The sequence below is a fragment of the Anomaloglossus baeobatrachus genome, chromosome 2, assembly GCF_048569485.1.
Source record: "Anomaloglossus baeobatrachus isolate aAnoBae1 chromosome 2, aAnoBae1.hap1, whole genome shotgun sequence".
NCBI classification, from domain to species: Eukaryota; Metazoa; Chordata; class Amphibia; order Anura; family Aromobatidae; genus Anomaloglossus; species Anomaloglossus baeobatrachus.
Genome location: NC_134354.1, coordinates 486,562,978 through 486,570,203, shown reverse-complemented (window position 1 = coordinate 486,570,203; position 7,226 = coordinate 486,562,978).

The window sequence follows — 7,226 nt, the reverse complement described above, 5'->3', positions numbered from 1 at the left end:
TGAAAAAAAAATTTGAAGGTGTTTCATTGTGGCTTAGCAGGAGTACTGGTTCTTATTTTTACATTTTGCTAAGTTCCCCTGTAATAGGTCAATTCGTCTTCCAGAACCTCACCTTTTTTGTTATTATGGCCAATGGTTATACCTTTTTAGTGAATTCTCTAAGATAAGTTCTGAGTGTCCTGGGGTGTAGGTCACCATACAGAAACTAGGGATACATGGGGAAAGGTTAAAAAAAATATATTGGGGTTGCTCAGACTCGCAAAGAATCGAAGGCTGTTAGATAACTTTTGGTTAGTCCTGTCTTTAAAGATAACATTTAAAGATAAGAAGATAACATTAAGGCGGGCTTTACACACTGCGACATCGCTAGCAATTGCTAGCGATGTAGAGCGCGATAGCACCCGCCCCCGTCGTACATGCAATATCTGGTGCTTGCTGCCGTAGCGAACATTATCGCTACGGCAGCTTCACATGCACATACCTGGTTGGCGACATTGCTGTGACCGCCGAACAATCCCTCCTTCAAGGGGGAGATGCGTTCGGCATTACAGCGACGTCACCGCGACGTCACTAAGCGGCCGGCCAATAGAAGCGGAGGGGCGGAGATGAGCAGGACGTAAACATCCTGCCCACCTCCTTCCTTCCGCATTGGCGGTGGAGGCAGGTAAGGAAATGTTTGTCGTTCCTGCGGTTTCACACACAGCGATGTGTGGTGCTGCAGGATCGACAAACAACATCGTATCTGCAGCAGTACCGACTAGAGATGAGCGAACCGGCCGTGGTTCGGCTCCAGTTCGGTTCGTCGAACGGAGGTATTGTTCGAGTTCAGTTCGGCGAACGTTCGATGAACCGAACTCTAACCAATAGGAAATAATGGGAGGCAATCACAAACACATAAAAACGCAATATAAATGTACACATACAGTTAATAAACATTGCCATAACACTTACCAATCCCCGCGATCCCTCCTGCACTCTGTCTCCTGCCGCTATTCCATCCGATGATCGCTGAATCCTCACGGTGATCAGCACTGCCAGCAGTGATGCAGGACCTATCGTGACTGGGGTTGGAGGCAGCCCGTGGCTGCCTGCTGTACCTGGCTAGCATACAAAAATATGGCGAAGCCCACGTCATTTTTTTGGTGGGCAAAAAACTTCTGCATACAGTCCTGGATGGAGTATGCTGAGCCTTGTAGTTCTGCAGCTGCTGTCTGCTCTTCTCCATACAGACAGACAGCAGCTGCAGAACTACAAGACTCAGCATACTCCATCCAGGACTGTATGCAGAAGTTTTTTGCCCCCTGAAAAAATTATGTAGGCTTCGCCATATTTTTGTATGCTAGCCAGGTACAGCAGGCAGGTACGGCTGCCCCCAACCCCCAGTTGCCTATTTATACCCGGCTGGGAACCAAAAATAAAGGGAAGACCTTTTTTTATTATTTCATGAATTTCATGAAATAATTAGAAAACAAATGACGTAGGCTTCGCCCCATTTTTGTGTCCAGCCAGGTACAACTAGGCAGCTGGGGATTGGAATCATAGAAGCGCCATCTTTTGGCGCTGTATCCAACTCTTCCAGCACCTGCCTGCTATACCTGGCTAGCATACAAAAATATGGCGAAGCTCACGTCCTTTTTTAGTAGTTTTGGCAAAAAAAATAAAAAATGCTTCCCTGGATTTTCCATTGCTAGTGAAGGTAACACCAAGCAGTGGGGGTTAGCAGCCAGTAGCTGCTTGGATTACCCTTAGCTAGCAATACAAAAAATGCAGCGGGAGCCCATATATATTTTTTTTAATTATTTATTTAAATAACTAAAAACAAAATGGGCTTCCCTGTATTTTGATTGCTGGACATCACAGTGCTGTAAAAATAAATCTTTAAAAAAAATGATGTAGCGCTCCGCGGTATTTTTGATTCTCAGCGCAGATAAAGCAGACAGCTATGGGTTGCTACCCCCATCTGCCTGCCGTTACCTTGGTTGGCAATCAAAATACAGGGAAGCCCATTAATTTTTTCTATTTAAAAAATAGTTAAAAAAAATGACGTTGGGTCCCCCCATTTTTGATAGCCAGCTAGGGTAAAGCAGACGGCTGTAGCCTGAAAACCACAGCTGGCAGCTTTACCGTGGTTGGGGATCCAATGTGGAGGTCCCCCCAGGCTCTTTTTTTTATAATTATTTTATAAATATTAATAATTACACAAAAAAAGTAGGGTCCCTCCCAAATTGGATCACCAGCCAATGTAAAGCGGACAGCTGTGGTCTGGTATTCTCAGGGTGAGAAGGTCCATAGTTATTGGGCCTTCACAGCCTAAAAATAGCAGGCCGCAGGCACCCCAGACGTGGCGCATCCACTAGATGCGCCAATCCTGGCGCTTCACCCCAGCTCATCCCATGCCCTGGTGCAGTGGCAAACGGGGTAATAAATTGGGTTGATACTAGCTGTAAAGTCACCTGAGATCAAGCCCAGCAGTTTGTGATGTCATGGCGTCTATTAGATAACCAACATCATAAACTGTCAGTACTAACAAAAAAAAAAAAAAAAATATCGACAAAAGAAATTTATTAGAAAAAACAGTCCCCAAAACATTTCCTCTTTCACCAATTTATTGTAAGAAAAAAAATAAAGGGGTCCCACGACGACTCTGGACCGTCTAGAATATGGGGGGAGACACTCAGGGAATGTATCCCCCATTTTCTAGGAATGCAGACCCTTCATGTTAGGAGTGTGGGTGCAATGAATCTGCACTCACTCTCCCCGGGTCCACAGCAGCAGAGTCCATGTCGTAATGGTTGCTACCAAAGCTGCAATGCCCTGCTCATGAGGTAAGGGCATGCCTAATCAGGAGAACTATTCTACAATTCCAAATATTGGTATTTGCTGATATTATTGCTATTCCACCTACTATATATTGGGGATAGGATCTTGGAGATGGAATACCCCTTTAAGTCCAGTTATCCAGCTGAATGAATACTTAACAACAGAGCTCGCTATTTAGATGTGTTTTCTTGTGGTGTATAACGGACTCTCATGTTTGGTAGTCATTCAGCAGGGAAACTATTAAAGCAAATCCCTCCATTTGGAAATGTAGTATATAGCTCTCCTGATCAATTATGTTCCTTACCTCATGAGCAGGGCATTGCAGAAATAATAATAATTTATTCATTTATATAGCGTTATTAATTCCATAGCGCTGTATGTCTTTGGAGTGTGGGAGGAAACCGGAGTACCCAGAGGAAACCCACGCAAACACGGGGAGAACATACAAACTCCTTGCAGATGGTGTCCTTCAGTGAGAATTGAACCCAGGCCCTCAGCGCTGCAAGACTGCAGTGCTAACCACTGAGCCACCGTGCCGCCCATTTAGCTTACAGATGCATAACCACCACTCACTGTGTCTGAACACAGGAAGCTGAGCTGACAGCCGCTCTGTGCATGCGGCAGCGTCTATTGTGAAGGAGAGGGCCGTGGGGGGGATCAACGCTGCACAGGTACCGTGGGACACCGGGGAACACCGGTGGGGTTAGAGTGGGTGACCTAGCAGGGCCTGGGGAGGAATTTTCTGTCGCATGTGTCATGGCTAGAGATGAGCGAACTGGCCGTGGTTCGGCTCGAGTTCGGTTCGCCGAACGGAGGTCTCGTTCGAGTTCGGTTCGGCGAACGTTCGACGAACCAAACTCGAACCAATAGGATATAATGGGAGGCAATCACAAACACATAAAAACACATTATAAATGTACACATACAGTTAATAAACATTGCCATAACACTTAAAGGTCCCCGCGATCCCTCCTGCACTCTGTCTCCTGCCGCTATTCTATCCGATGATCGCTGAATCCTCCCGGTGACCAGCACTGCCAGCAGTGATGCAGGACCTATCTTGACATCAAAATAGCCATGTGACCAGTCACGTGGCTATTATCTCATTGGCTACAGACTGGTCACATAACTATGACGCGTCATGTAGGACCTGCGAGTGCATCTCTCCGGTACACGGTGCACATTTGTGTATCGCCGTGTACCGGCGACATGCTCTAGCACACGGTCGACTCCCCGTTCCGTTAGGGACCGGCTGACACAGCCGGTCATTAACGGAAATCACCGTTGCCATAGCAACACAGTTAGCGGTGATGTCACCGCTAACCGCGGCTCCGGGAATCACAGGATCGGAGCCCTGTTGCTATGGTAACGCGTTTGTCACCGCCAGCAGCACTGATCTCTCACGGAGTGAAGGCTGCACGCTGCTTCCCGTGCAGCCTTCACGGAGTGAAGGCTGCACGGGAAGCAGCGTCTTCCCTCATGCAGCAGTGATGGAGCAGAGCTGCTTTTATTGAACGAAAAAGACAGAAGACCATGGATCGTGGAGGGCTGACAGGGGGTAATAAAGATGGATTCCCTAATGTGTCTGTGTATTTATTTCTATTAAAGTATTTTTTCTCTGTGTGGTGTCTTTTTTTTAACCCTTTATTGGAGATTCTTAATGGCCGGGTCAAACGTGCCTGACATTAAGAATCTCTGGCTTAATACTGGCTAGTAAAACAAAGCCAGTATTAACTCATGATTACCCAGCAAGCCACCCGGCTCCAGGGCTGTTGGAAGAGTTGGATACAGCGCCAGATGATGGCGCTTCTATGAGAGCGCCATTTTCTGGGGCAGCTGCGGACTGCAATTCGCAGCAGAGGCGCCCAGAAACCTCGGGCTAACCTGTGCTGCGGAATCCAATCCCCAGCTGCTTAGTTGTACCTGGCTGGACACAAAAATGGGGCGAAGCCCACGTCATTTGTTTTTTAATTATTTCATGAAATAAGTGAAATAATTAAAAAAAACGGGCTTCCCTATATTTTTGGTTCCCAGCAGGGTACAAATAGGGAACTGGGGGTTGGAGGCAGCCCATGGCTTCCTGCTGTACCTGGCTAGCATACAAAAATATGGCGAAGCCCACATCATTTTTTTTGGTGGGCAAAAAACTTCTGCATACAGTCCTGGATGGAGTATGCTGAGCCTTGTAGTTCTGCAGCTGCTGTCTGCTCTTCTCCATACAGACAGACAGCAGCTGAGAACTACAAGGCTCAGCATACTCCATCCAGGACTGTATGCAGAAGTTTTTTGCCCCCTGAAAAAATTATGTGGGCTTCGCCATATTTTTGTATGCTAGCCAGGTACAGCAGGCAGCCACGGGCTGCCTCCAACCCCCAGTTGCCTATTTGTACCCTGCTGGGAACCAAAAATATAGGGAAGCCCGTTTTTTTTAATTATTTCACTTATTTCATGAAATAATTAAAAAACAAATGACGTGGGCTTCGCCCCATTTTTGTGTCTAGCCAGGTACAACTAGGCAGCTGGGGATTGGAATCCGCAGCACAGGTTGGCCTGAGCTTTCTCGGCCCCACTGCTGCGAATTGCAGTCTGCAGCCGCCTCAGAAAATGGCACTTTCATAGAAGCGCCATCATCTGGCGCTGTATCCAACTCTTCCAGCACCTGCCTGCTATACCTGGCTAGCATACAAAAATATGGCGAAGCTCACGTCCTTTTTTAGTAGTTCTTTGGCAAAAAAAATAAAAAATGCTTCCCTGGATTTTCCATTGCCAGTGAAGGTAACACCAAGCATCAAAATACAGGGAAGCCCATTAATTTTTTCTATTTAAAAAATAGTTAAAAAAATGACGTTGGGTCCCCCCATTTTTGATAGCCAGCTAGGGTAAAGCAGATGCCTGTAGCCTGAAAACCACAGCTGGCAGCTTTACCGTGGTTGGGGATCCAATGTGGAGGTCCCCCCAGGCTCTTTTTTTATAATTATTTTATAAATATTAATAATTACACAAAAAAAGTAGGGTCCCCCCCAAATTGGATCACCAGCCAAGGTAAAGCGGACAGCTGTGGTCTGGTATTCTCAGGGTGAGAAGGTCCATAGTTATTGGGCCTTCACAGCCTAAAAATAGCAGGCCGCAGGCACCCCAGACGTGGCGCATCCACTAGATGCGCCAATCCTGGCGCTTCACCCCAGCTCATCCCGTTCCCTGGTGCAGTGGCAAACAGGGTAATAGATTGGGTTCATACTAGCTGTAAAGTCACCCGAGATCAAGCCCAGCAGTTTGTGATGTCATGGCGTCTATTAGATACCAAACATCATAAACTGTCAGTACTAACAAAAAAAAAAACCGACAAAAGAAATTTATTTGAAAAAACAGTCCCCAAAACATTTCCTCTTTCACCAATTTATTGTAAGAAAAAAAATAAAGGGGTCCCACGACGACTCTGGACCGTCTAGAATATGGGAGGGAGACACTCAGGGAACGTATCCCCCATTTTCTAGGAGTGCAGACCCTTCATGTGAGGAGTGTGGGTGCAATGAATCTGCACTCACTCTCCCCGGGTCCACAGCAGCAGAGTCCATGTCGTAATGGTTGCTACCAAAGCTGCAATGCCCTGCTCATGAGGTAAGGGCATGCCTAATTAGGAGAACTATTCTACATTTCCAAATATTGGTATTTGCTGATATTATTGCTATTCCACCTACTATATATTGGGGATAGGATCTTGGAGATGGAATACCCCTTTAAGTCGAGTCATCCAGCTGAATAAATACTTAACAACAGAGCTCGCTATTTAGATGTGTTTTCTTGTGGCGTATAACGGACTCTCATGTTTGGTAGTCGTTCAGCAGGGAAACTATAAAATCAAATCCCTCCATTTGGAAATGTAGTATATAGCTCTCCTGATCAATTATGTTCCTTACTTCATGAGCAGGACATTGCAGTAATAATAATAATTTATATAGCGTTATTAATTCCATAGCGCTGTAGGTCTTTGGAGTGTGGGAGGAAACCGGAGTACCTGGAGGAAACCCACGCAAACACGGGGAGAACATACAAATGCCTTGCAGATAGTGCCCTTGGTGAGAATTGAACCCAGGACCTCAGCGCTGCAAGACTGCAGTGCTAACCACTGAGCCACCTTGCCGCCCATTTAGCTTACAGATGCATAACCACCACTCACTGTGTCTGAACACAGGAAGCTGAGCTGACAGCCGCTCTGTGCATGCGGCAGCGTCTATTGTGAAGGAGAGGGCCGTGGGGGGATCAACGCTGCACAGGTACCGTGGGACACCGGGGGACACCGGTGGGGTTATAGGGGGTGACCTGGCAGGGCCTGGGGAGGCGTTTTCTGTCGCATGTGTCATGGCACATGTGACAGAAATCAGAGGAGTAGGGAGAATGCGGCCGGC